This window comes from Tachypleus tridentatus, chromosome 8 (genome assembly GCF_004210375.1).
Source record: "Tachypleus tridentatus isolate NWPU-2018 chromosome 8, ASM421037v1, whole genome shotgun sequence".
Classification (NCBI taxonomy): Eukaryota; Metazoa; Arthropoda; class Merostomata; order Xiphosura; family Limulidae; genus Tachypleus; species Tachypleus tridentatus.
In genome coordinates, this window is record NC_134832.1 from 112,574,286 (window position 1) to 112,593,170 (window position 18,885).

The window sequence follows — 18,885 nt, forward strand, 5'->3', positions numbered from 1 at the left end:
TTTGTAAGAAGTTTTATATCGTTTTAAGTGAAATACAACAACTTCGTCATATACAATAAATAGAACAATCTATCCTTACTAACACACATATATATATTATATAGAATATTTAGGCTGAGTAAAATGTCAGATATAAAAAAAGTGTTATCATACTGTTAAATTTCACACATTTCCTAGTGATTATTATAAAACTTTTTTATTTTAACAAACCGTTGCTATTCCGAAATGTAAAATGCTCTTCCTTGTGGAATAGGTTTTCGTCATTGATGTCCTGAAATTTGAAAACCAGTTACTCTGTATCCTTGTTTTATTCAGTCAAGTCAAGGTGAAGAGTACAATACTAATATGTTTAAATTCTAGTTGACTGGTTGTTGTGAAATACCCTAAACATTTTCATAGAACTAACACAGTAGATTCTGGACAAACCAACAAATTTTACTAGAAAGATCAGTGCTACAGCTATAAACTAATTCTTAGTTTCCAAAGACATTATCCGTTAAACTTTCAAAATACATTCTTATTTCTTGAGCCACTATGAACAGCGATATATTTGCGTACTTACGAATCTAGAATCCGGGTTTAGGTACCTGTAGTGGACAGAGTATTAACATTCCTTTGCGTAGCTTTGTACTTTCGTATTTTGACAGAAATGTGATAGTAACAAGAGGTGAATTATCACTGCCGTTTGACTTAAGAGTATAGGTCACTAAACAGTTTTAAAATTTTATATAAACATCTCCTGAAAAGTTTATTTTCTGGTTGTTACTCACTTTAGCTAATATAAGTTAATAGCAAGATAAACTACATCTTGGTATCAACAATATGTTGGAAAGTGATATTTCTAATCCGCAGCATAGCAACACATAAAACGTCTCTGTGTTGTTGTTGTCTTTTTTCAATTACAAACGTTTAGCTCATAGATTCCTCATCTCTCGATCAATTTCAGATCTATTTACAGTTTTGTTTGCAGGAAGTCAAGCACTTTCTATTAATTTATTTGATCACGGTCAAGATTTTAGAAACTAACTTACTCTAATTCTGACTAAAATAATCTCAAATCTCGCGGCTATTATAAAATCTCTCTTGCTTCTTATAAATATTGATTTTAAATTTTTTGTTGTAAAAGTTTAATCTTTTGGTAGTTATTTCTTTTGAAAATCTGGATACATTTTCCAACATTGTATTTCATTACAGATTTTAAAATTCCGTATTATACAGTGATAACTATCTCATTTCTTTTTCATTATCTTAAAAACATCAAATTTATAATTTCCGAAGGATTTGAGGACATCTGACAAAAATAATATTTTTTTGAGATCAGATGTTAGGGTAATTTGGGCTTACCGTTTCTTTTTTAATTTGCGCACTCACTTACACATAGCTATCATTTAATAGATTCGAAAGATCTAATAAGAAGCTTTCTTATTTTTTGCTTGCTGTTTACCACACATTAATTTACTGTTTGATAGAGAATGAACTGAAGGAATCAAAGACAGAAGAAAACTTCAAATATGTTAGAGTGAAAAAAACATAACAATCCAAAATAAATAGAGAATTATGACAAATTTCGGACAGAGAACGGACTTTGCTTTCTACATTGAAGATATAGATGGTAAGCGTGCACTTTTGGTTTTGAAAGATTACTTTTTCTAAAAAAAAAAATTATGTTGCTACAAAATTCAAAATTGTTGCAAACCACCACTGATTTACATTAATTATCTTCGCATTATAGTAGCCATTTGTGCCTAAGTTCAGCCTCTGTTTGTTAATTATGTAACACGGTTAATTAGTTGGCAATTGTATTCACTCACACACACACTTAAATCACTGATGAATGCAACAACACACCATCCGCTACACAAATGCCGATCAGCTTTAGTGTTATAGTGTACTTTATTCCTATGTATTTACGGTGAATCTACACGACAAGCTCTTATCGTGTTTCTAAGAACAACTTTTAGTGAAGATAGTGAGGGAAGCTCACGTTAGGTTTATATAGATTGAAGTACCTTTCGGCATTTTTTTTTTTGCATAACTTATTATCCACATATAACTTTATTAGTAGTCCAACGTACTTTACGTGGAAGATCACTCCCACTTTTCCCATGTGTGTACAGTATTCCCTCGCTATTCGCGGGGGTTACGTTCTTACCCCCGCGAATAGCGAAAAACCGCGAATATTGGATGCAGTTTTAAAACTTCCATGTATGAGATTATATACGGTACTAAATGTCTTCCCAGACACTTTCTAAAGACACTCTTACTCATTAATACAGTAATAATGTAGTAATATTGCATGCAGTCATGTATTTCACTAATGTAGTAATGATAATGTAAAGAAATTTTAATTTTGTACTGCAACAATATTTTAATCAAAAAGAAACGTACATAGTACAGTTACCCATACTGTATTACTGTACCGTAAAGTCATTTTCTATGCGTACAACACATGTATTAGAATTGACAGAAAGTGGAACAAATTTAAAGGCAAACTTAGACAGATAAATACAGTACGCACAGTTCAGGTAATAATAATACAGTACAGTACAATTCAGTAATAATTGTTCGATAAAGACGTCAATCGATAAAACTGCTTGAGAGAGTAAATACAGACATACCCTCGAAAAGCGCTTTTAGTCTCTATGACCTACAAAAACCCGGTTTACCGAGCATTCGTTTTTATGACGTTATGACGCTAGCTTGGTATACCGGCATACGATGCGATAGGGTTAAGAGCCTAACACGCGAATATGCGGGGCCGCGAAGAACCGCGAATAGGTGAGGGTATACTGTATACACGCGTAATGAGGCCTGCGCGCGTAAGGGCGACTCGCGAGTCGCGCTATGGGGGGGTGTAAATGTGACCGCGAATAGACTAGTGCCTTCCCTCTAGTCTTACACTGCTACACTGTATATCCGTTTTAGGATCGGTTATAGTTTTAGTATAATGTAAAAGTTCTCTGTAAATGAGGCCTGGCATGGCCAAGCGCGTAAGGCGTGCGACTCGTAATCCGAGGGTCGCGGGTTCGCGCCCGAGTCGCGCTAGATATTCTCGCCCTCTCAGCCGTGGGGGTGTATAATGTGACGGTCAATCCCACTATTCTTTGGTAAAAAAGTAGCCCAAGAGTTGGAGGTGGGTGGTGATGACTAGCTGCCTTCCCTCTAGTCTTACACTGCTAAATTAGGGACGGCTAGCACAGATAGCCCTTGAGTAGCTTTGTGCGAAATTCCAAAAACAAACAAACAAACAAACAATCTCTGTAAATGATGAAATAGGGAAATCCCAGCAAACAACCACCGCTTCTTAGTATCGATGTTGCGTAATGAAAAGTAGCAAGACTTGTTGAGTAAAATGTGCAAAATCGTGTTTTTCCAATCTAAACTTTTACGAATTATTCGTTAAATAGAATGATAACATATGTTTGTTATTGAATAAACACTGGTTATCCTTCATGAACCAGTTTGTAGTGTGATAGAAATACATAACCCTAATGAAGTCTAATACATTAGTAATATGTATGTATGTAATTTCTGTATTATTTTGAGAGAAAGGAATTTTAAAAAGTGTAAAACGTTCAAGAGAATAAAGGGTCAAACAGAATCCTATTTAGAAACCTCGAAATACTTTAAATAACAATTATTACACATGCTCACGCAAATTCTCACGCAGATTAATCGTAAATGATAAATTTAATCATAAGAACTTTCAAACATGTGTAAGTAATTTCATTTCTTTCATTGTTTTAATAATACTTCGGTGGCCGGCATGGCCAAGCATGTTAAGGAGTGCGACTCGTAAACTGCGGGTCGCTGGTTCGCATCCCCTTCGTGCCAAACATGCTCGCCCTTCCAGCCGTGGGGGCGTTATAATGTGACGGTGAATCCCACTATTCGTTGGTAAAGGAGTAGCCCAAGAGTTGGCGGTGGGTGGTGATGACTAGCTGCCTTCCCTCTAGTCTTACACTGCTAAATTAGGGAGGGCTAGCGCAGATAGCCCTCGAGTAGCTTTGTGCGAAACAAACAAACTTTCCTTTCGTAATCATAATCCAGATGAGAAAAAAAATACTTAGGTTCGGCGTATCTGGATTTTCAGAAATCGTTTGACACAGAGCTATATGAAATGGCTTGCAACGAATCTTATCTTTAAGAGAGGGAGATGCATTAACTGATTTAATATAATAGTAGCTAGATGAAAGACAGTAGAGGACTATAATAAATGGGGTGAAGTCAAACTGGATAAAAGATCCGAGTGGTGTACCTCATGACTTAGTCTCAGGAACATTGTTCTTGTTGATTTATGTCAATGATGGAGATGAAGGAACAGTCGATAATTTCCTTTACTTTGCTGGTGATATCAATGTTTTGAGTGTTGCTGACTGTGAAGAAAACGCTGCTGAGTTCGGCAGGCAAATGGCATATGGGTTTTAATTTTGATAAATGCAAGGTAATGCATATGGGTTATCATGATTTGAATTATAATTTCGATGGAAATAATCTTAACACTGTCAAGCAGGAAAAACATCTTGATATATTGGTTCATATATTTCTTAAGCCATTGTTGTTAGTTTTAGGGCAAATAGGATTTAGGGTTACATCTATAGAAGTATTGATTACAAGCCTAAAGAGGTTATAATTTATCTGAATATGTCACTAGTTGGCCATGTTTGGAGAATTCAGTTCGGTCTTGGGCTCCTTACCTTAGGAAAGACATTGAAGAGTTCAGAGGAGGGTTACTAAAATGGTACTTAGGATGGAGGGTTTGTCATATTATGAGAGATAAAGATCTCTAAACTTTCTTTTTCAAAAAAGAAGAGCTAGAGGCGATGTGATTGAAGTGTTTAATGTTGTAAAAGCACTTGATAATGTTGATTCATCAACATTTTTCATAATTAATTTGTCGTTTCTCAATATTGTTATGTTATAATAATTTGTAGATAATTTGATTTTAAACCTGAAAGCTGACAGTTTAAATGATATGTTTTATAGCGAGATCATTTAAGTAATAGTTGGAAAATTGTTCAAACAGAACACAGTTGAGAATAAAGAACTATTTATGGAAGTAATAATATTTTCTTTAGTTCTTAATAGTGTTTACTCATTAAGTTGGCACACGTTAGTATTGTGATTCATGAAATAAAATAACTTGTTTAACTGAATATGAGAATCAATTTTGCTACTTAATAGTTCCAAGTATTATGCAAGGCAATACAAATCACTGTTATTTTGTTGAATAAAAAGTCACGTCATCACTTAGTGTATATATATATATAAGATGATAATTTCATATTCATCGATCAGACTCTGGTGCGCACCTTGATTTTCACTTCGTACAAGAAAGTAAGTAACATTTTGTAATTATTCAACTACTCTTCGGTTGCTTGCTTTTTGAGAAATTGTTCTCATTGTTATAAAAAAATATATCTACAATAGTAACAACATGAAATTTGCAATGAAGTAAAATGTTTAACACTTCTCATTAACGGGTATAAACCACATTCATGTTAGGTAAGAAGATAATGCCTAAACTATACACTCTTGATACATTCGGTTAGAGTTACGTGTTATAGGTATCGAACGTTGATAAGATGGACTAAATTAGAAAAATATCTGGCACGTTCTACTAGGACATCTAATAATATGTATATATATATAATAGGATATCAATAAACCTGAAGAGAAAGCTTTAATAATAATGTTCGAAATTTTCTAATGACACATTGATATTAAACATGTTAAAAATAATAAGCTTTGAGATAATCTTTAAAATCTTGGATAAAAATGTATGCAATCATTTTTCTATGATGAAACAACCCCATTAACGAAGAAAATATATTTTATCTGATCCTTTTCTCTCTTAAATTCTTGTGGTTATATGTTCTCTTGATATCAGTTTACTAATTTTAATTCTGTTTAGTTTTATGCGTACTAGTATGGCATGATTCCAAATACGAAATTTATTGTGTTTTTAGATAATTATCATGAACAAGTCAACGATCTTTCTTTTATGCCTTTTGATATGTGGAGTTGTAATTGAGACTGAAGGTCGCTGCAGGTACCACTGTGTACTCCTTTACTGTAGACATGGTATTTGCACATACTTATGTAGATGGATTTGCCATGGTGCGGTTCCATTCGGCTTAATCGACGAATATCCGATTGATTTTGTTACGTTCGTTACGTATTACGATTTCGTATAACCGAAAATTTGAATGTAGAAGTTTATTTAGTTATTACCAATATTGATCTATATACTATAGGTCTAATACTGAATATTTTAGCGACGAACCAAATACACGACGAGCAAAGTAATCCTGAATTGATATTGTTACACCTTTCTTAAGGCAGCGCTTTCTTTTCTTAGCTGGCTTCACGCCACTTAGAAGCATATATTATTAATTCTTGCTCTCGAGAATCATGTGTAAATTTTGATAACAGGCGGGCTTCTGCAATAAATATCCAAAAATATACGTCACTCGCATCAAAGGGAAACAAATGTAGATATTAATATAAATTTATAACACTGAATCTGTTAAAATAATTACATAAAATAACTGTAATTATAAATTTTATTGTTGTTTATATGTTAAAATATATTTTTGTTAAAAAAGAGAATTCCGGGTATCAATATTGTTGGCAAATATCATAAATGTAATACATATCAACATTTAATCGACTCCTAAATTTAAATTAGAAATTAACTAAGTTTGATGTCAATCGTAATATGTAAAATAATAATTCGGAGATTCGTCTGGGGTCAATGATAATACGTAATATCATTGACACACAGAAATAAAAATAGCTTTTGGTTCTTACTGGCAGTACATTACTTTCTTCCTTTGCTTCTCGCGATTGATTTATTTTAAGTAACATATTTTGGTATTATTTTCTGTTGTTGAGCTCGTGTATTTTATATTATTTTCTCAAATTTACAACGTATATGAGATTAAAACGTTTCAAACTGGAAATAGTATTTATTTATATAAATAAATGTTAATGTTTGTAAATGTCTATATGTTCAAATTTCTTGATGAATCAGCATCAAACCTGACATTGTGATACAGGATGACACGATGAAGGTCATGGGGTGTTGGAAAAATTAATTGAAATTACTTTCTATAATAACAAACATATACCCGCTGGTAGGATAGTGTTAAATTTATGGACTCACAACTCTACGATCCGGGGTTAGATTCATCGCTTTGGTCACTGGAAATAGCTCAATGTGGTTTTGCATCAATCCAAACAACAATAATAAACCGATATAGCACGATAAGGTTTGAATAGATTGTTAAGTTTTTAATATATGTAATTGATTTTTAAGTACAAAGATGCAACATGGATTTTCTCTGCGATATGCCTACTTCAGATACTAAAACTCGGAATCGTTGTAAATCAGCAGACATACTTCTGTACAACTAGAAGTAGGTTATGAAAATTACAGTTGGCCAAAAAATAACTAAAGCCAAAAGATTATCACATGATTCATTTTTTCTTGTATAAAACTTTATTTTTCAGGGTCTTCTGTTTAACCTGTGAGAGCTGGAAACTGATTTATTTCTTTTATTCTTCTACTTATATTAAACACGTCTCTTGAGATGTAAGCTGGTTATCTTTACCGAAAATGTCAATAAAAACATTTAATATTTTGTTTGGTCATTGTTATATATCCCTGTTGTAATTATAAGCAAGACGTTTAATACTGAAACATTCACATGCGACAAAATTTAGAGAAAACTAAGAATGTTTTTATGGTTTCGTTTTCTTTGTCCACGGTGAATAATTATGACTCATTAATGATTCAGCGTTAGGTTAAGAGGTCTTATTTCATACTTTATGTTTACAGAGATGGCACAATTTTGTTTGGGAAGGCTGTTCTGAACAATTTTGAGTTGATAAGAATAATGCTCTGTAAAGAATATATTGTTTCGGGAGCAGATTCTTTTGTCTAACACAATTGTTTTAGTTACCCCTCTGGCGGTCATAGGTGAACTATCTCTCTTCACCCATTTTGGAAATCTTTTCCTATTCGCCGCCTCTCCAAATTTTAATGAAAACATACAGAGATCAACCTTTCAAATTCAAAAAGTCCTACAAAGTGTTTTGAAGTATTTAACCCCTTTTCACAAGGAATAAACAAGAAATTAATGTCTTTGATATTTAAGTGACAAAACGTTTGTTTTCACTGACGTTAAGGTACTGTATACCCTGGTGGTTAAGGAACTTGATTTGTAATCTGATTTGTGTGTGTCAGTCAGTCATCAGATACTAAAATTATATCATATAAAGAATGTTTAATTTTTCAGTTTGCACTGTCTTTACGTCAGTAAGACGCGTGCATATCGTAAATAATAAGAATTATGCACTCTGTAGACCACAACAGAACATAACAGATGAACTTAAAATATGAGAAAAAAAAATTTATTTCCTTTAATTCTGAATTTAAATATTCTTGAAACAGAACATTTTTAGGGACAAGTATAATTTGTATAATGTTTAATATAATATATATATAGACACTTTGATTAAATCGATTTAAATTGAATCTCCACTCTACTTCCAAATAAAACCAAATTTAATGCACCTCATCTTTAAAATTGAGTATTTATCTGTTGAATATCTAAAACAATGGTTTTGAATTTTCCGTAAATCTAAAAAACAGAACATTTGTTCCTCTGTACTCCGCGGGAAATCTATCCCTGGGTTTTAACAGTGTAATAGAGAAAGCTTACTTCTTTAATTCAGTAGAATAAACTAAAAAATCTGTAACTTTTCACACCTTCAAGTAAAAATATGAAATTCTTCAATGATAAATGAATTTTTATGCGAAAAAAAAATGTTAACGTCTGATGCTTTTAAAACACCTCAACACTAAGTTGGAATAGCTTTATTCCTATTTGCTTTTCATATCAATTGAAATGTAGCATGTGAATCCGTATACAAAAAAGTAGCTGTTAACTCTTCCTAGTTCAAATTGCACATCGCTAATCAGTAGCTTACCTTTTAATAGTTTGAGAGTTGATTTTCTTGATATTTCAGCTACGGAAAAGATAAAATGGTTAACTTTTAGTATGATCTTAATTTTAGCTAAATTTCCCAGACTTTCCGTAAGCTGTTATCGAAGAATGATTCGCGTTTGTAAGAAATTTCATTTAAACTAGACAATAATATGTCCAATTATGTAAATGACCTGAAGTATAACTTTTACCTGTGACATATTTTATACAAAAATTAATTTTATCTTTATAATCTTTTCTCTAATTTGATAAAAAAGTGAGCAATTATTTCTTTGGGGTATTAAATCCTTTTTTATATAAAATTTCAACATCAACAGGAAACCTTTTTAATTATATTGAAATCAATTCCCAGCTCTCAGGCAGAGTTAACTGAGATCTTATATGTATATATACATATATACTGCGACCAATGGATTAAATACAATACATCGTCAACTAATTATACAACTTTAAAAATTATCTCAAATATATATGACACGATACAAATGAGCTTATGATAATAAAATTACACTTCACGTGAAAGTGCATTAGCACAGATGTATCAACCCCTATGACGAGGATTATCTTCACACCATATTATATTAATGTTAAACTTCCACTTAACAGCTTTCTTTTCTGACCTTTCATTTGGTTCAAATCTTTGATGGGTTGTGATCAGTGTAAGTGACAATATATTGTTGAAATGCAGATACACATGTATTGAAATATTCTGAAGCCAATGTTTCTTTATCCACGGTTGAGTAATTCTTTTGGTGAAAATTAAACATTTTAGAAAAATAACAAATATGGTGTTCAGTATCTCTGTTTTTGAAATGCGACAGAATTGGGTCAGCGCGACAATTTGTGCCATCAACAGCGAATTCGGAAGGCTTATCAAAGTTTGGTGCCATCAGTACAAGGTAAGTGTACAATGAAAATATAATATTATTACTAGCATTTTTCAGACAACTTGTTTTTGTTATTTTTTCACTAGATTTGTTAATAATACAGTGACGTCAGCAAAACGTTTACCAAACTTTCTATAATAACCAACCATTCCTAAAAATATCATTAAGCTTATCCAGTTAATAGTGGTTGGATTATTCACAACGCAATCAACTTTGTCTTGTATTGGAGCACCACATTAGTGTTATTTCCAGGTGTTACTGTAAATTACAATATGATCAACACAAATACAAATATCCAACAGTGTGTTGAGACATTGATTCAGCATTCTCTGAAAATTGCATAAGAATTTTTCATTCCAAATTGGCATTAAATAGTACTGGTATAATCCATCAGCAGTGATAAAAGCAGAGATTTCTTTTGCTAGGTTAGTTAGTGAACAGCCCAGTTTCCCTTAAGCAGGTCACATTTGTGATACAACGAGTCTTTCCTATTTTAGCAATACAATCCTCTATTTCTGGAATGGAATAAGAATTTGTTTTTGTCAAAGCATTAGCTTTGCGAATGTCTATGCAAAATACCACCGAACAAAAGATGAATACCAATTACTTTCACTCGGTTCTGTAATGGAATTCAGAATTTCTTATTTCTTCACGCATTTTATCAGCCTTGATTGGATACACACGATAGGGACGTTGTTTCACAAGAGATTATTGACCTACATAACGTCATAAATAGCAATATTGGTTTGATTTAGAACGTCCGAAAATATACACACATATTTTTTAAATAAGGTTGCAAGTTGATTTTTCACTTCACAAGAATCCGCAAATCTGGACCGAAACCTGGAAACATAATTCAGTAAATACATTTCTTTCGGGTTATCTGTAAACTACTGTTCTTTCAGTAATTTCAAAGGACAACGCACTGAATGGCCAGACATCAAATTGAATGGACTAAACTCTAACGACTCTTGAACTGACTCACGAATAGCAAATAATAATAAATTAACTCCTTCATACTAGTCCCTCTCATTATCAATAGAATAAGTCCGAATAATATTTTTAAGGTAGACTAGAATCTTTCAAGAACACCTTGCGATTCAGGATGGTAGGTGTTAGATCTCATCTGTTTAGCGACGAGCTGGTAAACGATTTGTTGAAAAACCCCGACATAAAATTTGATCCTTTATTACATTGAACTTCATAAGGCAAGTCAACAAAAGTAAAGTAATTAATCAGTGCCTTAGATTTTTTATTGAAATATTTCTTAAGAGGAAGATAACTTCAGAAAATCGAGTGGATGCACACATAATTGTCAACAAATACTGATGTTTTAATGGAATTTTTGGAATGGACCCAACAGAGTCAATAATCACACGACGAAAGATATCTTCGAATGCTGGGATAGATTTCCAAGAAAAAAAAATTTTATGGTTAGAGTTTCCAACCAATTGACAGGTATGACAATTTTTGAAAAACCGAGAAACATCTTTCCTAATTTTTTTGGTTATAATAAATATCTCATAATTTTGTTACGGGTCTTGTTGACTCCTAAATGACTTCCCAAGGGTAGTTCATAGGCACCTTTCAATATTTGCGAACGATATGCTTTTAAAACAGTAATTTGATAAAATGAAGTCTCCTTCTTTGAAGTTGATACATTTTGTTGCCTCCAGTTCCTCATGAGCATTCCATTTTTACAAAAGTTATCGTTTAAAACTCTTTTCAATACATTCCTTAGCTAAAAAAAAACAAAAACGGTTATTTTGTCTCAAACAATTAGTTCGAGTTCTAGAAATATTAGAAAACTATAGAAATAATGAAACACGGTAAAATCAAATTTCCCTAAATAAGGATGAAGGATTATAAAATCAGGAATTATGTAGATGGCGCGATGTTCATTTGTGAATTGTAAAATTGTGTCACCTGAAATAGGCTTTCTACTAAAGTAATACATTAACTGTTTATTTCTCGCACGCCTCTAGGTTACATGATACGTTGTTCAAACATATAGAGAGACTTTTACAAACGTTGATTATTTTAAATAAATATTTTAATTGAATATTTTAAAACGTCTTCAGTTTGTAGATTTTTTCTTAATTTTGTGCTGTGATTATATGTTAAATTGGTCAAGGGATGGCGCGGGCATCAGTAGAGAGTTTGAAATGCAAAGAAAACTCGGAGATATTCCAAGAACCACCTAAATAGAGATATCTTAAACTCCAAACGCTTTTAGAGAGATATGTTAAACATTATCTGAAGCTATTTGATATTCTTTACTTGTAATGCTCTATGAAATTCTTTATGTCTTACAATAGCTGTATGTTTTCAGTTTATTAAGTAGTTATTGAATTTGGATGGAATTTGAAGTGCATGAAATATATTTCTTAAAATTGTTTAGTTTGTTTTAATTTCGCCCAAAGCTACACGAGGACTATATGCGGTAGCGATCCCTAACTTATCAGTGTGAGACCAGATGGAAGGCAACTTGTCATCATCACCTATCGCTAACTCTTCGATTGCTGTTTTACCAATAAAAGGTGGGATTTACCGTTACGTATTAACGGCCCTCATGGCTGAAAGAGCGAGCATATTTGGTGTAACGTGGATTCGAACCCGCTACCCTCCAATTTCGAGTCGCGTGTCTTAACCACCTGGACATGCCGGTGGTTTGTTTGGAGGTTTACCATTTAATTCGGCTCTATTATTTGGCTGGAATATTTTCCGTTTCTTGACTTTTTCTGACTTAAGTTTACGGACATTGCCTTGGCTTATCGTACGTAACTCATAACCATCTGTACTCGTTACAGTTTACATACTAGTAACTTGCTTTCCGCTAGTAAAACGGTATGTTTATGGATTTACAACGCAAATATCAGAGGTGCGATTCCTCTCGCTGAGCTTAGAAGATAGCTCGCTGTGGCTTTGCTATAAGAAAACATCCACACACACATACTAGTAACTTCTAATATATTAATTATATCTTCACAGAATTTGGTAGAGTTTTAGTAAACATTACAAGGCTTTTGCACAAGAAAAATCATTTTTCAGTGAAGGATTTTTTATTAATATTTGTTCGTGGAATTGTCGATTTTTTTTTACTGGTACGAGGGCAAAGTGATTTTCATTTTGAGATTAAAAATTCTTCTCTCTGACTCAAAAATCGAAATTGTATAATGTGGTTTTAGATTTACATCAGTTTAGACAACAAGAATAATAAAAAGGTAGTAAGCGTAACTATGTATTGGCCTACAAAAGTACACTATTTCGGCCACCTTACGTTACATATTATTGTTTACTCATAAATGTTTAAATTTTAGTTATGCATTAATATTATACATTATATTATTTTTTTTCCTAAACACCGCAAACAGTTGCATGCTTGAAATACACTGAATAAAATATGAAGAATCCAGGCCTGTATTGATGCTATCGGGGGTCAGTTTCAACATTGTTTATAACTGTCATTCATATTTACCTCCTGTATTCTATATTGAAACATATCTGTTAATAAATATATAAGTACACAGTGATTTTCCGAACAACCTGTATTTCTTATCACATAGAAAGTGAAAAATACCTTGAAAAAGCATTGTTTTCGAGTATGTACCCGAATAACTACATTTTAAACTCCCGTGTGTGCGTGTGTGTTTATCTTATAACAAAACCATCCCGGGCTATTTGTTGAGTTCACCGAATGGAATCGAACCTCTGATTATAGGGAGGTAAATCCGTAATCTTACTGCTGTACCAGCAGGCGATATTCTATACTCGGCCGTAAATACTATCACTAAGCCTTGCTAAGACTTGCTGGTGGGGTGTGCAGATTAATAATTTTTTTGGTTTTCAAACATTAAATTTTGAAAAATAAAAACATCAAATTACAGTATTAGTATCCTTAAACTTCCCTTGATTAGTGTTAACAGATTTCAATTCGTCTTTCTGGCTAAATACTCATACATAATGTATCCTCAAAATACCTAAAATATAGTAGCGTCTCAAAGGGTTGAAAAAATCCCATTCCTATTCAGAAAAACGACTTATTAATCACACATCTACAGTGATGGACACAGCAAAAGCTCAATGTGGCTTTTTTTTTTTTAAATTAAACACAAACAAATTTTATTTTGGTGTTCAAACTTGCATTGTTTTATGTAAGTTAACTTTGTTACCCTGAAAGTGACCTAAGAAGTTCAAAACGTTGATTTCTTCTTTATTTGTAAAATCTTTAATACCCATACCAGCCGTCCTAAGGTATATGCTATCCACCTTTGTAGTGACAAATCCAAAATCGTCAACGAACAATATTTCATTCTCAAAACTCACGCAAATGTGTCGTACGTGTTCTTAAATTTTTATCGTTTTTGAAATTCCTAATTTCCAACCATTGCAACGAAAGTGGTTCACTTTTAGTGTGACCTTGAGCTGTTAATTCTCAGTTATACACGACGTTTGTATGAAATGTTCCCAAGAGCATATAAAAACCTTCATAAATATATTGTTCACACACTTACATTAGTAGAAACATACCCCCGTTAGCAGATGAGTTTAATTGTAATAAACGTAATATTCTCTTTTTGGGAAAATTAACATGTTATTTAAGAAAAGTATTGGATAAAAAATATGATTTATTCATTCGAAAACTTATAAATATCTATCTATCTAACTATCTATTTATCTATATATACATATATATTAATTTAGTTCCATCAGTTGGTCATCCTAGTGACACAGCGATATATCAGCCAAATCACACTTTCAAAAACGGGGTTTCGATACCTGTAGATGCACAGTACAAAAAGTTCATTGTGTTGGTTTGCGCATAACAGTCAATTAATGAATCCTTCAGTAAGACAGCAGCCCTACAATGCTGAAATCGCAGTTTCATTTCCCTTTGATGTACATAGCAAACAGCTAGATGAGGCTTTCCTTTAATTAAACACAGATGAATCTTATTTTGGTGTCCAAATTTACATTGTTTTGTGTAACTTACTTAAATCACATTTATGTAGCTTTAAATTGAAACAAAGTGTTTTTTTCATTTTTTAATGTCATTGAAACACTAATATCTTATTGTATTTTTAAAATGATGCTTTGTTATATCGTTACAGGTATATACTTTCATATGACATATTTGTTACCATTATTGTTCTATCTTCTTTTATATCCTCCAATACCACGACATATATATACAACAATACCAGCGATCTTAACTAAAGAGTATACGGTGTCTATGAAAGATAACGCCAGCTTCATATTGAGTTCTTTAATTGCAATAGGATCATAAGAAAAATCATTGATTTGTTCGGCATGATAACTTATTTACTATTAGTAATACATCAGCAACGATAACTTTATAAGCTACAAACATTCTTAATGTAAATTATTCCCCTTTCATTTGGTACAGGTCGGACATTTACTTAGATACTTGACGAGAGATAGTAGTTTCTTTTTATAATTACATTCAAACAACTGATTTATGACAAACATAGAATGAAACTTTCTATATACGTACAAATAGAAATAAATCATGCGATATCTTATAAATGGCATTGTTTTTAGATAACTGACAGTTTCTTATTCTTTGTTTTTGGAAATGAAGTCTAAGACGAGACGAAATGTTAAACAGCAGGTACTCAGCAAGTGCTTTAATTAATTAAACTTTCTGTTTTAAACACGGCAGAAGTCGTAGTTATCACATAATTATATTGTTAGGATAGACTCGCAGTTATTCCTATTTATGAATTTATTTATTCCAGATTGTTTTTTTTTTCAAAATAACTCTTTTAGTTTATTTCTATATTGTGGAAATATGATTTTTAGAAGGTTACTCAGAGTATTTAAAGACCTTTAGCTTTTCCTTTGTTTAAAACATTAATATAAATAAATTTCTCATAATGTTTCACTCTTTTCACAGAAAAAACGTGTTTGTTATAATACAGTAATTAGTACTTTAAAGTGATTTGTAATTTACTGATTCTTTGTTGAAGTAGGTTAAATAATCGTTTCGATCTGTAATCTTCATTCTTATTGTATAAAAAATTATCTGTTAAAATATGCCTCTATTGGACTTGTTTTTTCTCAATTCTAATTAACTTCTATGAAAAGTAGAATAAACCATGGAGTAGGAAATATCGTTAAATTACAACATTTTGTTATACTCCGATTATAATATCACAATGAATGTGAATATCGTCTACACCTACAGAGATATCAGTTATCTATTGTTCTCTCTGTTCTTTGCCATGTAAAAATTTTGGTTGAAATGTTGATATTTCATTCAGTCTGATAATTTGGAGTTAATCCACTCATAAATCTAGAAGTATCACAATGAATGTTCAGTTATATAGGAGTATCATACACATCAAAGATAGCGATAAAGTTGCAAAATTGTTCAAACGGGACACATTACATAAAAAAGAACTACTTAAGGAAGTAATAATTGATGCTTTCGTAAGCAACTCCATTTTCTCAATAATTTGGTTATTTTGTTAATGTGATTCACTGAAAGAAAAACTTGATTAAGTGCTGCGAGAAACAATGTTCTGACTCAATACACTCAATCATTTTCCACGATGACACAAAACATTGTGAGTTACTAAATGAAAAATTAATAAACACGCCAGTATTTTGATATATCTGTATACACAAATGATTATTTCATAGCCTAGTGACCGCCTCTGATACGTAGCATGATATTCTGCTTTGCTTCAGAATGTAATATTTTTATTTGTAATTATTCACATTGTCTTTTCAATACTTTGCTACTTGACCAGTTACATTCATATTTGTGCACTAATTTGCTTTAAAGCACTTTTAATGAATGCCCTATACAAAGTGTATGTAACAATACAAATATTCATGAAGTTCACAAAGAAGTCGAATTTGAACATTTTATTTTAACAGGTATAAACCAGCATTTTTACCAACTAACAAAATAAGGATGGCAAAGCTAAATAGGCTATTTGCATCAATCTCTAGCTTTCACTTATTTACCAGAGGTGAGGCAGCACGTTAGCAGCTCCCAAACCCACATAATCATTTAAATATAATTCTTCATTCTTAGTGATATTATTTAACATAATAACCACCATATATGTTAAGAGTATCATTCAAAGTTGTTACCATGTTATCTTAATTTCTATAGACAACAAGGTGGTTCCCTTACACTGTACAACTAGGCACAGCACATGCAGCTATAATACATGTTACACTGATGCCAATTCTAAGCATTCTGAATGACCTTAAGTGTGACTCACACCTTTGGCGTAAATTCACTATAAGTAACAACAGTTGTTTTTCAAAAAAACCCTAATTTTTTTCGAAATACAATTAAATTTCAGGAATACTACTTCAGTTACACTTTTTACACTCAAATACTCATATGGTGGGAAACACAGCATCCCTGCTACAGGGCGAGATAAGTACATTAAGTATTTTATTTATCAACTAAGACAAAACTATATACTTAAATTATGCGTATGTATTTATGCAAAATATATTTTAGAACTTATGAAATCGCCTTTAAACTAACCAGTGTTGACCATTCCAGTTTGCTACAATCATAACCAAAGTACTTGGCCTTCAATGTGACGTTAACATTGGTGCTACAAAGATAAAAAACAAGATGAAACAGGCTTGGTTTGGATTTCGCGCACAAATGCACGAAGGTGTTCTACTCTAGCCGTTCATAATTTAGCAGTGAAGGGCTAGAACGAACGCACATACTGATCACCACTCGCCGCCAACTCGTGGGGTACTCTTTTAGCAACGAATAGTGGGATTGGCCGTCACTTTATAACGTCACCACGACTGAAAAGGCAAGCTTATTTAGTATAGTTGGTAGAACGAGGATTTGAAGATTAGGAGTCAAGCATCTCAACCACATAAATATGCTGGGCCATCAAAATAATAAAACATAACCGCAATTAAATATTACGTAAATAAAAAAATACTCTTTTTACATATGTGCAATAATGCACTGCAATAAAAATAGATTAGACATAAACTCTTTAAGTGATATATATGACACATACTGTTATTAAAATTGTATATTAAGACCTAAGTTAGAAGAGTAGAGTTCTTTTTCTAAAATGCCACGGTCTACCAAAGCATAAAGACGTTGTGAGATGTGTATTATGGCAGTTATCGTAGCTTTCCAGTATATTACTGAGACAGTTGCAAACATTAAGTGCAAATCAGAGGATAATAATACTCTGTGGATAAACTATTGATTGATTTCAAGGTTCATAGTCCGGTTCGGACCGAATAAAGAGAGATTAGATCTTAGATTTAATATAGATCGTCTATCCACTTCCCAAGAGGTGGTAGATTTGGAGGATATTCAATCTCCTGATATAATTGTCTGTAATCTTCTTTATGTATGGAATCAAATTCTGCTAATTTGTAAAGTACTTCCAAAGAAGTATATTCTCAGTCATCAAAGGAATTTATAAGCATCCTGAATAGAATTGAGGTTTAAAGTACAATCCCCCATTGTTAGGATAAATGGTCCATCCACGTTTTTGACAGTTTGCAGCTGCCATTTGTCACACTCATATTTCAATTTGATAACCTTTCGGCAGAGACCTCTCGAAAATAATTAGTAAATGAAAATAAAGTTTACGTAAATTACTGTGGAGGCATAACCCTTCCCTCTATAAGCAATTTCGTTATAAGATTGGTCTTCTTCAAAATGTATTCTTTGGTTAAGGTTTAGTCAATTATTGGTTTAACGATCTTCAGAGTTGGCAATAGTTCTCCATAATATATATATTAAAACTCTAAACCTTCTTAATCTCGTTTAAAAAAATGGCAGTTTTCTCCAAAGTGTCTGACTAGTCACGGATATTATTTAGACAGTATACTTTTGGCTTCTCTTTCGAAATTTTTTGAAATTGCATCAAATATAATGTTTTGAAACATAACTTGAAATAATGAAGCTGTATGTTCCCAGGAAACACTGCATTGAATGAATCATTCAC

At 32.2% G+C, this 18,885-nt stretch overlaps 2 long non-coding RNA genes across 3 annotated transcripts in view; both read left to right on the plus strand.

Moving 5' to 3' along the window:
- The window catches only part of LOC143223224 (uncharacterized), a 334,153-nt gene that overhangs the window by 35,336 nt on the left and 279,932 nt on the right, over nt 1-18,885 (plus strand). The window lies entirely within an intron of this gene.
- On the plus strand, nt 5,231-7,646 carry LOC143223227 (uncharacterized). Its single transcript, XR_013012767.1, has 2 exons — nt 5,231-5,337; nt 5,970-7,646. It is a non-coding gene; the product is annotated as an uncharacterized LOC143223227 (long non-coding RNA).